The following is a 16,961-nucleotide window of genomic DNA, read 5'->3' as shown; positions in this document are numbered from 1 at the left end:
AATCATACATATAGCTTTCATTATTAAAAAAATGCGATTTCAGATATTTGCAATCAATTTTTCCTTCTATGTGCATGGGTTTTGTCACTCGTAGTTCTACATCCAATATTCTAGTGAGAAGAAGTTATAGACTTACGGCATCCCAAAGTTTAAATGGCGAGGATATGGAGTTTGAGTTAAATAACATATTCCATGTGAGTTCTAGCACTTTGTCTAATCCTGCACATGACATACTTAATATTGTATATCTCCATTCACATCACACATATCATGATTTAGATGACAACTCACCAACTAGGGTTACTAGTGCTCAATTGGGGAAGCTTTATATGGATTTTGACAATCTTTAGCAATAGATGGGCCAAGAACACTTGAATGGTAAGGCAATATCCTTGATTGAAGGATTGAAGAAAATGGTTAAAGGTGGTAAATTACATGTGAAAGTGCTACATGACATTGCTCATATTATTGATACCAATTTTATACCTATCAAAAGTTGTGCTAAATCTCTTGTTTATTTTCATCCTTCTACTCAAGTTGAGCATTTCATCCTTATGACTACAACCTTGACTAGTGGGCCTACATATATAACTTCTATCATGATTACCTCTATACAAAATGTTAATCCTACACATGATAATCATGGGGGAAATCCCTATTAATTCATACTATTAGATACCTCCTTCATTGAGTCTTTCATTTGTTTCGCATCCATCTCCTATACAAACATATTACAATGACCCCCTCCTTATTCTCAACCTCCATCCACTTACAATAAAATCAATCCTCCATCACAATCCAATATGTCAAATTCCAATCCATCCACTTAAGCCACTATCAATAATCTAGCTTAAAGTGTCTCACCCTTACAACAATAGTTGGCTTCCTTAACTGAATCCAAATTTAGTGTTCCCAATTATGATGTATCAAGCCCACTATCTGATTATATTGTCCATGTATATGCTTCTAAGAATGTGGATATCCCTCAATTAGAATTATATAAAGAAAAAGGTGAACCCTTGACTCATGGGAAGACATTCCATTCCTTATGTAGTGATTTCTTTCATGACCAAATAATTGTGGCAAAATGATTTACCTAAACCTTTAGAGATAAAAGCTTCACAATGGTATTATTCTTTTCCTCCTATTCCATCATTTATTTTTAACAATTGGCTAATGCTTTCATTCAACAATTTCAAAATAACATTGGTCCTAAAATTATCTTGAGTAATTTGATTCATTATAAGCTAGGAGTTAGACAAAAAATGACTAATTTTATTGGAAGATAAATGTTTGCATTCATAAATTTCTTATCCTATGCCTCATCATGACATTCAAGGAATCATTACTACTTTGAAAAATTATATTAGTCATAAGCTTGCATTTTTTGAATTTACTTCTTTCATGTAATTGTGTGCAATTCTTAATAACTATCAGCTTCAAGTCAGCCAATTTAATTCATATCCTTAAATAGCGCTAGCTGATAAGAACAAGAGCACTCAAAAATCATTTCGAAAGTTCAAAAAACAAAAAAAAAAAAGTTTTAATCAAGATAAATGATAATTCTTCCCACAACATCAACACTCAAATGGTAGCTACAACATGAGGTGTGGACCCTTTATACAAATACTTTAGAAAATAATTAACTCCACTTGGCGAGTCTTTGCATAGCATAGTGCAGAGGTTTATTAATGATAATGTGTTGCAACTTCCTCCCATAAAGCCTATAGATACCTCTAAACCTCTACCACCTTCCTTTCACAATAAAACATCTTTCCAATACCATTGTAGGTTATTTCCAAGCTTAACTATATATAGTAGTTCTAAGAGTACTACAAAAAGTAAATCGTAAAGGGATTTAGAATTTCATCTCTAGTGTGTTTGGTTCCAAGTGTAACTTGAGATCTGAAGTTTAATCTACAAACGCTTAAAAGGGGTTAGGGATTAAAATGAAAAAGGGAACTTTGACCTAAAGGTCATAAATTCAAAATATTATGAAGCTCTTACCCAAAACTATCATGTTTCAGTAATAAACCATTCTATTAAAAATATTAATGTCAAAAGACCTACAACAAGACCTAAAAATGACACATAAATGCAAATGTAAAATTATCTATAAATAGACAAAAAACCATGATGTTTAATCATATTGATGTAATTCAAAACCTGTGAAATCTCATCTAAGATTAAATAACTAAAAGAGAATTCAAACTTAACTAGAAAAGTTGAGTTAGATAAAATAGTGGAAACAATAAAGAACATGGGGAAATCCAAGATTAATGAACCCTAAACAACCTTGAGCACAAAAATATCTAAGAAATAACAAAAGAAAATTTGAACTGCCATTTAATCATTAAAAAAAAATCATAAGGATCTAGGAGACTATAAAAGAAATATTTTTAAATGCCCAAGGAAAAATAGATAAAGTTGAACATAAATATTATAACATTTCAATTCTTGTGCATTAAAGGCCTTGATTGGGTGTGTCTCAAATTGTCATTCAGGTAATAAGAACCTAAAACATTATGTTCCAAATCCATATTTAGGTCCATTGTCTAATAAGAAATCACATGGTAAAGACAAGTTCAAGTAATTGGTGGAAAGGGCTTGGAACTTGGAATTCAAGGTGTTAGGAGCAATAAAGAAGGAATACTGAGAGGGGGAAGTGAATCAGTCTTCACCAAAATAACAAACAAAACATAGATATGATAAACTGCGGTAATAAGATAGATAAGGAAATCAATAGAACAACACACAACACTAGGATTTTGATGTGGAAAACCTGATCAAGGGAAAAACCACAGTGGGAACCTACCCATAGTAAGATGATACTCTACAATAGTATGTGAAAATATTACAATGGGGAATTCACATGCATTCAAGCAAACTGCCTAGAGCTCATTGCTCAAATAATATTTGCCCAAAAAGCTACAACTCTCAGAGAAGTCTCAATGACTTACAATAAGATTCAAACTACAATCTAGAAGAAGTGAACTGAAGGAATAGCATCTCCAAATGCTTGATTACAGTTCCGGTTAAGCACAAATGTCTACCATGCACACCAATCTCACCATAAAACCGACACTGAAAGGTAAATCACTTCGTCACATATATACCTCTCTCTGATAATGTAGACACAACATCCACACCAAAAATACATGACTACATCACCTATATATACAATTCATCAACCTTGATAACAAGGTCGGCTAAACCCTCAAACCTCAATTACAAAATTACATCACATGATACAAAGATCGACCAACAAACCAATATAGTGAATTACATAGCATAGCATGGTTACATAGCATAGCATGGTCCTAAATAAAATTTTCAAACAATCACATCCACTGAAAATCATGCCAAGATCAATCACAACATGCTACACTACAGAAATGCCGCATAAAATGAATAATATCATGAATTGATAAAAACAACTAAAAAATCACACAATGATCAATACAGATTGCTAAAACAAATAGGAGAAGACTAGGAAATACCAGCAAGCACATTAGAACCATTTGGAACATCTACACCAATGTCATTTATCAAATCTTCTTCAATCAACATCTGAAAGCTCAAGAATACAACTAATCAACAACTGTCATGAAGAAAGATAACTTGTGGATCACTAAATTACAATCAATTTGAAATGAAGATACACAAAAACATCCCATTAAATATCCAAAAATCTCAGCACTAGATTTGATCACACTGAAATATACCACAGGAAATACCAAACTCTGCAAAACAATGATCAACAAACTAACACTACAAACCGGATCATAAAATCTTCGCAATCTACAATCACCAGAGAAAATCATAGGAATATGTTGACATCAATGACAACACATATATTAGCAATAGCAATGACCAATGATATCCAACAATCTCCCCCTTTGGCATTGATGGCAACATATGAATGTGAAAAACAATCAATGCAAAGAAAGAAGATATCTCCAGCAAACTCCCCCTAACATCAAGACTTAGAGAGAATTTTTTCACATGAACTCTCTCCCCCTTTGACAATAATGCCAAAGATACCAAGCTCTGCAAAACAAAAATATGAATCTCTCTCCCCAAAACATAGACTACTCTAGTAGAGGAGCAACATAAACTCACCAATCCAGATAAAGAGATAAAGCTCTAAAATCCACCAGATTGATGCAAATAAATGCATCTAGTTCTCATCAGGAGGGGTGGATACCCCTAACTTGTCTCTCAAATAGACAAATTTATCTTCAAGCAAATATCTAGTGAAGATATCAACAATTTGTTCCTTTGTAGATACATACTCCAACTTCACCTTCTCCTCATTGACTTTCTCTCTCAAGTAATGATATTTGACTGACACGTGTTTAGTCTTTGAATGTTGCACCAGATTATTTGACATGGTAATAGCTCTATAATTATCACAGTATATAATAGTAGGCTCATCATAAATAACTCTGATATCCTTCAACATTTGTTTCATCCAAACTACCCGAGTCCAATTACTAGTAGCAACAATGCACTCAACTTTAGCAGTGGATAAAGACACTAAATCTTGTTTCTTTCTAGTCCATGAAGCCAACTTATTACCTAAAGAGAATGCTTCACCGATAGTGCTCTTCAGGTTATCAACATCACTAGCCCAATCAACATCAATATAGGAACACAACATGAAATCATCACTCCTGGGATACTATAATCCATAGTATATAGTTCTCTTCAAGTATCTGAATAGTCTCTTCACAGTAGTGACATGACTCTCTTTATGATCAGCTTTATATCTATTAGCCATGCGCACAACATACATAATGTCCAACCTAGTCTGAGTAAGATACAACAATCCACCAACCATAGATATATACAAACTCTGATTAGCTTTAGGAGATTCATCATTTTTAGACAATTTACAACCAGTCACCATAGGAGTTCCAACCGGTTTGGAATCATCTAATCAAAACCTCTTCAACAATTCCTTCACATACTTAGTTTGGGATATGAATATACCTTTTCTAGTCTGTCCAATCTGCAAACCTAATAAAAATTTCATCTCACCAATCATAGACATCTCAAATTATTTCTCCATATCACTGACAAACTTCATGCTCAAGTTATTATCACCACCAAAGATTATATCATCAAAAAAGACTTCAACAATTAAGATGTTATCATTTAGAATCTTGAAGTACATATTACTATCAGCATCACCTTTACTAAATCCCAAATTCAACAAGTATTTATCTAGTCTAGCATACTAGGCTCTAGGAGCTTGTTTCAATCCATAAAGAGATTTCCTCAACTTACATACCATGTCTCCATCATCCGACAGTGAAAATTCATTAGGTTATTCAATGTACATTTCTTCCTCAATATCACCATTCAAAAAGGTAAATTTGATATCCATTTGATATACCTTGAAATATTTATAAGCAACATAAGCAACCAACAGTCTAACATCTTCAAGTCTAGCAATCGGGGAAAAAGTCTCCTCATAATAAATCTCTTCTTGTTGTGAATACCCTTTGCAGACTAGTCTTGCTTTATTTCTGACAACTTCGCCAGTTTCATTCAGTTTGTTTCTGAATACCCATTTAGTACCAATAAAAATCTTATCCTTAGGTCTAAGCACAATTTCCCAAATGTTATTCTTTTCAAACTGATCTATTTCTTCTTCCATAGCTCTTATCCAACTCTCATCTTTATAGGCTTTGACAACATCTTAAGGTTCAACTTTGAAAACCAAACATATTTCTTCTATAGCTAGCCATCCTCTAGTCATTACACCTTTATTCTTATCACCAATAATTTGATTTTTTGAATGATTCAATCTTACATACCTCAGAGTCTTCTAATTGTTCTAATTTTTAGGTTCCTACACTCCTTCACTAGCAACATCCGGATTCACAGTCTCTACCAGATTATTGTCCTTAGGTTCTTTGAGTTGAATAGGTGTTAAAACAATATTTTGATCATCATCATAACCACATGTTCTGATCTCTTTCCCAAGATTCTCATCCACCTTCATATTTGCACTCTCTACAATCTTTCTCAATCTCTTATTGTAGTATTGGTAGGCCTTTCTCTTTGTTGAATATTCCAAGAAAATTTCTTCATCACTTATAGCATCAAAATTTCCTATATCTTCATCTCTTTTGATATAACATTTGCTACCAAATACTCTGAAATATCTCATAGTAGGAACATGACCAAACCAAATCTCATAAGGAGTCTTACAGGTAACACTTTTGGTGTGAACTCTATTGAATGTGTAAATAGCAGTGCTTATGGCTTCTCTCCAGTAAATCTTCGGAATATTTCCTTCAATCAACATAGTCCTTGTAGCATCCAACACATTTGTGTTCTTCCTCTCAATGAATCCATTCTATCGAGGTGTTCTACTAGGAGAAGATAATTGTCTTCTAATCCCATGCCTCTCACAGAATGAGTTGAACTCTCCAGAACAAGATTCTCCACCTCTATCAAATCTCAAACACTTCACTTTTAATATAGACTCGGTCTCAACCTTAGCTTTGAATATCTTGAATTTGTCAAATGCTTCTAATTTCTCCTTCAAAAAGACAACCCACAACATCCTTGAATAATCATCAATTAACGACATAAAATATCTATCACTCTACACACTTCTAACATTTTTAGGTCCACATAGGTCAGTATGTACAAGATCTAGTAGTCCTTTTGACGTATACTATTTTATTTTGAAAGAAATTCTTGTTTGCTTACCCAACTAACATTCCTTATACCGGATTAGCAGGCTTAACAATCTTAGGTAGATCGCTAACATGTGTATAACAGATCTTAATCATTGAATCAAAATTCACATGACACATTCTCCTATACTACAACCAATTTTCATCAATCGGATCAATCAACGAAATTTTATCACCAAAATTCAAATGAAAAATGTTACCTTTAGTCTTAGTCCTAGATGCAATCTCTATACCAGAGGCATTTAAGATCTTACATTTACCATCCTTGAATTGTAGATCATAACCTTTATCAACCATTTGTCCAACACATAAAATATTATGCTTCAAACCTTCAAAGTATAAGACATCATTAGTGTTATGCTTACCATCAAAAGAAATAGAGCCTCTCCCATGGATTACATAGGATTTGTCATCTCCAAATCTAAATATTCCACCATCATATTTTTCCATACTCACAAATTTTCTTTTATCACTGGTGATATGATGTGAAAAACCACTGTCAATCACCCATTCATCTTTCTCTTCAACCTTAGCAGTCAAAGATTTCTCCTCAATAGTATAGGTAGTGGAGTCAATAGGTACAGGTAGATCTTCCTTAATGGGAAGGAATACAACTTCATCTCCTTCAGATTCTTCATTTGTAATACCTTCATCAACAACATAATAATCATTCTTTTGATTTCTAAACTTTCGGTTAGGCTTGTAAGATTTGTTATACCTCTCATGCTTGTCATATCTATCATTCCTATCATGCTTATCAAACTTATCACGCCTTTCATACTTAGCCATTCTCTCCAAGTATCTAGAAGCAAAATTTCCTATCTTATTGCAGGAGAAACATTTCAAAAGAAAATTTACATCATACTTATTGACACCTTTAGGAAATCTCCAGGCAATCAAAGCTTCAAGTTCATCTAGCTCCCTTTCTTTCTTTCCATCTCTCTTCTCTCTCTTTCATATCCAGATATTCTACACTCATTAGGATCATATTTTTTTTTACTGGATACAAATGCAGATGATCAAAATGTTGTCTCAGACTTTCCATTTGATTCTCCAAATTCACTCAGCTCAAATGTAGCAAGCTTTGCAATCAACATATCTCTTGTCACAATAGTCACACTTCAGATATCATCAATAGAAACAACCTTATGCTTATAGGGAGAAGGAAAAAATCTCAACACCTTAGCAACAATTTTATCTTCCTCAATAGTTCCACTAACACATCTGATACCTAGGAAAAGATCATCCACCTTAGACATAAAAGAGTGTATGTTCTCATCATTTACCATCTTCAATGTCTCATACTTTCCTTTTAAACTCTGCATCTTAGCAACCTTTATACAACACTTCAAGCTTCGCCCAGATCTCATGTGTTGTCTGAAGTCCCATTACGTTAGTCATCTTAGAATTATTCAAGGCACTAAGCAGTGCCTCTTTCGCTCTAATATTATGTTAAACTTCCTTAACCTCATCAGGAGTAGATGGTCCATTCGGAGGAACAACATAGACATTCTTTGTAATCTTCCAATAATCTTCACCAAGGCATTTCAAGTGCACTTCCATCTGGTCCTTCCATATAGCATAGTTACTTCCATCAAATCTTAGACTATCCTTCTTAAAGATTACACCTTTAGCTGCCATCTTAGATCTCCTCAAGCGATTAATCTTCTACCAGAGGATCTAGCTCTGATACTAATTATTAGCAGCAATCAAGAAGAAAGACTGGGAGGGGGGGGTGAATCACTCTTCATTGGAATAACAAACAAAATATAGATCTGACAAACTACAGTAATAAGACAAATAAGAAAATCAACACCACAACACACAACACCAAGATTTTGACATGGAAAACCCGGTTAAGGGAAAAAACATGGCGGGAACCTACCCACAGTAAGATGATACTTTGCAGTAGTATTTGAAAATATTACAATGGGGAATGCACATGCATTTAGGCACACTACCTAGAGCTCACTGCTCAAATAATATTTTCGTGGAAGGGTACAACCCTCAGGGAAGTCTCACCGACTTACAATAAGATTCTGACTTCAACTTGAAAGAAGTGAACTAAAGGAATAGCATCTCCAAATGCCTAATTACAGTTACGGTTAAGCACAAATATCTGCTCTGCAACACTAATCTCACCACAAACTCAACACTTCAAGATAAATCACTTGATTGCACATATACCTGTCTCTAATAATGTAGACAAAACATCGACAACAAAACTACCTGACTACATCACCTATATATACAAGTCATCAACCTTGACAACAAGGTTGGTTAAACCCTCAACCCTCAATTAAAAAATTACATCAGATGATACAAAGATCGACCATGAGACCAATATGGTTATTTACATAACATAGCACGACCCTAAATCAAATTCCCAAATGATCATATCCATCGAAAATCATGCCAAGATCAATCACAACACGCTACACTACCAGAAATGTCGCATAACACAAATAATATCACCGGTTGATAGAAACCACCAACAAATTGCACAATGATCAATGTTAATCACTAAAACAAATAGGAAATGACTAGGAAACACTAACAAGCACTTCAGAATCCAAAATAGCTGCACCAACACCACTTATCAAATCTTCATAGATCAACATTTGAAAGCTGAAGAGCACAACTAATCAACAATTGTCACAAAGAAAGATAACTTGCAAAGCACCAAATCACGATCCATCTAAAATGAAGATACACAAGACCATCCCAAACAATATCTCAAAATCTTAGCACTAGTTCTGATCACATCGGAGTATACCGAAGGAAATACCAAACTTTGCAAAATAGTGATCAGCAAACTAACACTACAAACTAGATCAAAAAGTCTTTCCAATCTGCAGTCACTAGAGAAAATCATAGGAATATGTTGACATCAATTACAACAACATATCCTAGCAGCAACAATGACCAGACATATCCAACATAAGGTTCCAAAATTCCAAGGTTCTTTGAGAATCAGAACTCCAAAATGAAACAAGACAAAATAAAATAATTAATTTAAAGCGATCAATGAGATCCTATAACTCAAAACCTTGAGTCGTAAGTTCCTCTAAGAGTTTGATCTCCACTAGAGCTGCTATAGGATCAAGTTCCTCTGTCAAGCTAAAATCAACTCTAAGGGTTACAATAGGAATCATGTGCTCAAATAATAGCAAACAAACTTGGAAAAATAAATGGAAAGAAAAACATGAGATGAGTAAAAATATGAAAAGAAATAAAAATGAAAAAAATAATTAAACTAAGAAAGAGGTCCCTAAACTTGCCTAAGTTAAAAGAAAAAAAAAAAAAGAGATATGTATCCAAAGCATAATAATACCCTTTATTAATTTATTAGAATAGACATCATATTCAATCTTATTAAAAATCCCTGCCTAATATACAAGATATCATGAAGGACTTAGTTGTTTTATATGTTCATTATTATATTATCATATCGTAATAAATATTAAATTATTATTTTTTAATATAGTGTTATTATAATATTTATATATTTTTGTATCTATATTGAACTCTTTACAAAAACCAAAAAATTATAAACATAAAATTATTATTATCATATTATTATATTTCTATATTTCTACTAAACTCTTTATAAAAATAAGAAAAAATATTAAAATTAAATTATTGCTATAATATTATCATATCATTATATTTTTATTCTATGTTCATCCTTAACATCTCATAAGAAATATAAATTTTCCTTCCAGACTCTTTCGCTCTCATATAATGCCTTTGCCTTGACCAACTTACAAATAGAATCTATCCTCAATCAATTAAGACTTTAATTATATATACTCGAATTCTTACAGACATCTTTTTATGTAACTTATATATAAGATTTTTATATCCTAAGTTCAATCCGAATGGAGCAGACCTGTCCCGCGTGGGTGGAGAGCGGCACCATTCAGCAGAAACTTTTTTTCATATCCTCTATCCTCAATCAGTTAAAACTTTAATTATATATACTCGAATTCTTACAGACATCTTTTTATGTAACTTATATATAAGATTTTTATATCCTAAGTTCAATCCGAATGTAGCAGACCTGTCCCGCGTGGGTGGAGAGCGGCACCATTCAGCAGAATTTTTTTTTTCATATACTCTATCCTCAATCAGTTAAAACTTTAATTATATATACTCGAATTCTTACAGACATCTTTTTATGTAACTTATATATAAGATTTTTATATCCTAAGTTCAATCCGAATGGAGCAGACCTGTCCCGCGTGGGTGGAGAGCGGCACCATTCAGCAGAAACTTTTTTTCATATCCTCTATCCTCAATCAGTTAAAACTTTAATTATATATACTCGAATTCTTACAGACATCTTTTTATGTAACTTATATATAAGATTTTTATATCCTAAGTTCAATCCGAATGTAGCAGACCTGTCCCGCGTGGGTGGAGAGCGGCACCATTCAGCAGAATTTTTTTTTTCATATACTCTATCCTCAATCAGTTAAAACTTTAATTATATATACTCGAATTCTTACAGACATCTTTTTATGTAACTTATATATAAGATTTTTATATCCTAAGTTCAATCCGAATGGAGCAGACCTGTCCCGCGTGGGTGGACAGCGGCACCATTCGGCAGAATTTTTTTTTCTTTATAAGTATATGAAATACAGTACACGAAGAAGTGACAAAACCAAGAGATTCCGGGAGTGTATTAAGAAAGGCATGGTATCTAATTTTCCTGGATATCTGTTGAATATCATGCACAGCTAAAACTAAATAAATCTTTTAATTCAATGACAGAACACTATTCTTGTCGTGATAACGTCATACAGTAGGATTGAAGTAACGTCCAATACATTTCAAGTTATGCAGCCGAACTTCATTGAACACATCATAGAATAATAATAAAAAGATTATTATTCATTTCCGTGTGACTCACATGAATATATTTTCTATTTGGATGGACGATAGTGGCCCTTTAAGCGGCCGATAGATTCTATTTTGTCTATTTTACTGATTCACATTATCGTATACAAGAGAACTCACCTAATACAAGTAGTTCAATCCAATAATTTCTTGCTCGACCAGATTCCTTTCATTTAATCAAAATAGAAGTTTTCCATTTTCTAGAATGTAGAATTCCAAATTTGATGGAGTCTTTCCCTGCTGTTCTTTCTATCACAGTCTGTCCTTTTCTGGGCATTCTTTTCCTCTCTTTAAATCATTGGAAGCGGCAATCCTTGGGTAAAATACCCCCGGGAAACTTAGGCTTCCCTGTGATTGGCAAGGCGCTGCAATTCGTGTGGGCACTTCGATCAGGCACGATTCAGCTGTTCTTCGATGAGAGGGTAAAGAAATTTGGTGATGTTTTCAAGACGTCACTCATGGGGGATCCCACAGTACTACTGTACGGCCCCGCTGGAAATCGTTTAGTTCTGTCCAATGAGGACAAGCTGGTGGAGGTCACATTGCCCAAGTCTTTCACGAAACTCCTCGGAAGCGAATCCCTTGGAAGCAAAAGAAAGCTGGAGCATCTCCGCATGCGTGCCGCAATTGCTCGCTGTCTGGGTCCGCAGGCATTAAAGAATTATATGTTTAAAATGAGTTTTGAAATCCAACGTCATATCACAGAGAAATGGAAGGGAAAATCCCGAGTGAAGATGTTTCCTTTGGTGAAGGAGCTCATCTTTTCACTCGCAGCCAGCTTGTTCTTCGGTATTAGCGATGGTGCTGAAAGAACACAACTCCATCATCTCTTCGAAACTATGGTTGCTGCATCTTTTGCTGTTCCGCTTGACTTTCCAGGAACTCATTTCTACTTAGCGATTAAGGCGCGCTCCATCATCGATCAAATTCTTTCTTCTTTAATAAAAAAGAGACGAGCCGATTAACATTCTGGGATGGTGAGTAGCAGTCAAGATTTACTCTCTGTGTTCATCAATTTCAAAGATGAAGGGGGGAATCCACTCACCGACCAGGAGATCCTGGACAATTTTGGTTTGCTTCTTGCTTCGTATGATACAACTGTTTCAGCACTTACCTTGATGTTTAAACTTTTATCTTCCAATCCCAATTGCTATGAAAAAGTCGTCGAAGGTACGCAAAGGCCCTCCGCTTTTTCTTTATTCAATCATAAAATGCTGGTATTAATTACATTTGTAACATATTTCTGAATAAATTGTGTAGAAAACTTTTTTTCAATATTTAGATTATATTGGATAATATATTATAAAAATATAATTATAGAGAACACAGTAAAACTTTATTCATCTTGATGATAAATCATACAATATGATTTAATTTTTAATAAATTTTTTTAAATTTAATCTTAAAATCTACTACATATTTTAATACTCTGTATAACTTTGATTGAATTTGTCATTAACACCGACCACGCGTGTAATAGAGCAAATGACAATTATAAGAAATCAAAATGATGGAGTTGAAATCAGTTGGACAGATTTAAATGACATGAAGTATACATGGCAAGCTGCTCAGGAAACACTGCGCATGAATCCTCCACATTTTGGAACGTTTCGCGAGGCGATCACAGATATTGATTACAAGGGGTATACAATATCCAAAGGATGGAAAGTAAGCTGAACATTTCTAATGATTTTTTATCGATTCAATTCAACCATAATAACTTAAAAATCATTTCTTTTCTTCATGAAATCACTAAAACTAAATCCAATAGAATGACTTTTGGGTGTTTGTTTGTTATGAGCAGATATTATGGACTGTTTATAGCACGCATACGAAAGAAGAGTATTTCAGTGAGCCGGACAAATTCAGGCCTTCAAGGTTTGAGGAGGGAAGTAGTAATGTGGCTCCTTACACCTACTTACCATTCGCTGCAGGGCAAAGATGGAGATATTATTGTTCGTTCATCATTTTGTTAAATCTTTTAGAGGCTTCACTGCCATTGACCCATGTGAAAAAGTAACATCAAATCCGTTCTTTCCTCTCCCAGCGAATTGTTTTCGCATAAAACTTTTCCCTAGATCCTAAGCTAATTAAAGGACCTGAACACTACGTATAAGGAAGTAGTTGCAACTTTGAAAATAGACGTGATAGTATAATAAATATTGTATCTTGCACTAAATTTATTCGTTATCGGAGTATTCTTTTTGTTCTATTTAACATTACATATATACTTGTCCTACTGCTATGTTGAACTTGCAAGGTTTAACTATGAAAAAGGTTGATAGATTTATTAGACATTTCATATATTTTGGGTAATGTCATGTTTACAATTATCTTGTTTCGTCGTTTTATGAAATATTATATTATTTTCATAGTTGGTAACAATTATTAATTAGAAATGAGCTCTGTTAGCAGTGGTGAGCTGGAACCGCCTGATCTATTTTTGGTTTGCGGTGGAAGGGTGGAAGGGGAAGGACATGGTGCAGGCAGTTTGAAGGATGCTGTGGGGAAGGACGCTTTGGTGGACAACACGTTTCTCTTCTTGAAGATTGTGGGGGGCAGCTCGGATCCTCATGTTGTTCCCCCTTCTCCTACGACTTTGGTGGTCAATGTATCTGGGGATGCGATTCATCCCACGGTGTCTGAGATCACATCTTCTCTTCCCATCTCTAGTGTTCTGAGCCCAGAGGTCAATGTTGCTACGGGCCCTTGTGTTGTTGGCCGTGACACGTCTGCCTCTTTGGGTCCTTTGAAGGATCTGTTCTGCGGCGTTTTGTTGCCACCTAGGGGTAGGGTATCTATTGAAATTTAATTTGATCTTGGTACTTACGTCCATATCAAGAATGTTACTCTTGACAGACCCCTTAGCAAAATTGGCTAGTGCTTTAGTTAGCAAATTTGTGGGTTGGCGACCAGATTATTGTGGCAGTTCGAAAATAGGCTACTACCAAGTGGCCTATCAAAGGTAGCCTCCCTATTTTAGCCCTCCCTAATGAAGGGGAGAAAGAACAATAAGGAAGAACAGAGTATACAACAGTTTATATTATGCCTTAATATTAAACAGCGCTGCCAGTGCTCTCTTGACATTACAAAATCATTCATCCAAAAAACAGAGTATCACATTTTCTGCTCACTTAAAACAGAGCCTTGTTCACAGCAATAAAAGACATTTCTGGAATGCGCACCTTGAACTCGAACCATCGAGATGCATTAAAAAAAGATAGAGTAGAAGAAGATACGAGAAGGAGAAGTAAATACGGTGGTTGGAGTAGATTAGTTACGGAGGCAGGGAAGATGAGTGGAGTCCAATTGGAGTCCACGTACGCCAACACTCCCCCTTAATCTTCACTGCCATATATGTTTACAATACCAATTCCTTCTCGGAGGTGTTCAAAAACATTCTTTGCAAGTGGCTTTGTGAAAATGTCTGCTAGCTGTTCATTAGACCTGCAAAACTGAAGATATATGTCACCATTGTTCACCAATTCTCGAATAAAATGATATCTTGTATCAATATGCTTGCTCCGTTTATGAAAGACATGATTTTTAGATAAAGCAATTGCGAAATTGTTATCACAATAGATTTTCATAGGTTCTTCTTGTTGATGCCCCAAATCTGAAAGTACTCTCCTCATCCATACTGCTTGGCAAGCTGCTGATGTGGTTGCAACATACTCTGCTTCAGCTAATGAGAGGGTGACAATTGGTTGTTTCTTTGATGCCCAAGAGATAGCACCGGAACCAAGATGAAAGATATACCCGGAAGTTCTTTTTCTATCATCCATGCTACGTCCCCAATCACTATCTGTATATCCAATCAGTTTGTAGTCATCTGAAGATGTATATAGAATCTCAAAACTCTTTGTTCCAGCTATATACCTTAAAATTCTTTTCCCAGTTTTCCAATGTGATTCTTTTGGTTCATCCATGAATCTAGAAATAATACTAACCCCATACGTAATATCCGGTCTTGTGGTAGTTAGATACACGAGGCTGCCAACTAATCTTTTGAATAAAGTTGCATCAACACTAGGACTTTTATCATCCTTACTAAGTTTTACACCCAAAGCAATGGGTGTAGGTGCTGGATTCACATTTGTCATCTTAAATCTCTTCATCAAATCATTAGCATACTTGCTTTGACATATGAAAATGCCTTGATCAGTTTGACTTACCTCCATGCCAAGAAAGTATCTCATGAGCCCCAAATCAGTCATATCAAATACCTTTTTCATGGCTACCTTGAATGAGTCAATGGACATGTTACCTGTGAATATCAAATCATCTACATACAAACAAACTATCAAGATTTCTTTTTTATTATTCACTTTGACATACAAAGTTGGTTCATTGCCACACTTGCAAAAACCATTGTTCACAAAATAAGAATCTATCCTAGTGTACCAAGCTCTAGGAGCTTGCTTCAAACCATATAGGGTCTTTTTCAGTTTGTATACCTTATGTTCTCATCGCAAAATTTCATAACCAGGTGGCTGATTTACCTACACTTCTTCTTCTAAAATACCATTCAAGAATGCTGATTTAATATCCATTTGAAAAACTTTCCATTTGTTTTGAGCTACTACAGATAAGACCATTCTTATTGAATCCAATCTTGCCAAGGGTGCAAATGTTTCATTGTAGTCTATACCCATTTGTTGTGCAAACCCTTTAGCCACTAGTCTTGCCTTGTGTTTCTCTACTTTTCCATCAGCATTATATTTTGTTTTGTAAACCCACTTAACTCCAATCACATCTTTGTCTTTAGGAAGCTCAACTAGATCCCAAGTTTGATTCTTTTCAATGGATTGGATTTCTTCATCCATGGTTGCAATTCATTTGTCATCTTTAATAACATCTTCAAAGTAAATTGGATTAGCTTGTATCAGGAATGCAAAATTAGTGCATATATCATCATTTTCACCCTCTTGGATTTCATCATAAATCTCCCTTAGACTACGTGTCTTCTTTGAAGTTTTTATGGATCTTGATCTTAGTGATGTAAGGATTGGATTAGAAGATTCACTGCTGTTATTACTTGCTGGTGTTGTAGCATTTGGAGTGCTAGGTGCTCTAGAAGGTGTTGTAGGTACATTTGCTTGTATAGTAGGATTCTCAACTTGAGTTTCATTCTCTTCATTCTCTTGTGGAACACTAGCTACAACTGTAGTTGTTTTGTCCATGCTGCCATCCCATGCTTCATCTTCAACAAACTCAACATCATGACTTTTAATCAGCTTCTTTGTGATAAGATTGTACAACTTATAGACCTTGGATTGTTCACTATATCCCACAAATATGCACTTCTCTCCTCTATCATCTAGTTTCTTTCTTAACTCT

At 34.7% G+C, this 16,961-nt stretch overlaps 1 pseudogene; it reads left to right on the top strand.

Annotated features, from left to right (window-relative positions):
• Positions 1-11,845: 11,845 nt before the first annotated feature.
• LOC131078275 (taxane 10-beta-hydroxylase-like) lies at positions 11,846-13,706 on the top strand (annotated as a pseudogene).
• Positions 13,707-16,961: the final 3,255 nt, after the last annotated feature.

This window comes from Cryptomeria japonica, chromosome 7 (genome assembly GCF_030272615.1).
Source record: "Cryptomeria japonica chromosome 7, Sugi_1.0, whole genome shotgun sequence".
In the NCBI taxonomy this organism is placed as follows: Eukaryota; Viridiplantae; Streptophyta; class Pinopsida; order Cupressales; family Cupressaceae; genus Cryptomeria; species Cryptomeria japonica.
The sequence above is the reverse complement of the archived record's forward strand: the minus strand, read 5'-3'. Positions and strand labels throughout refer to the sequence as shown.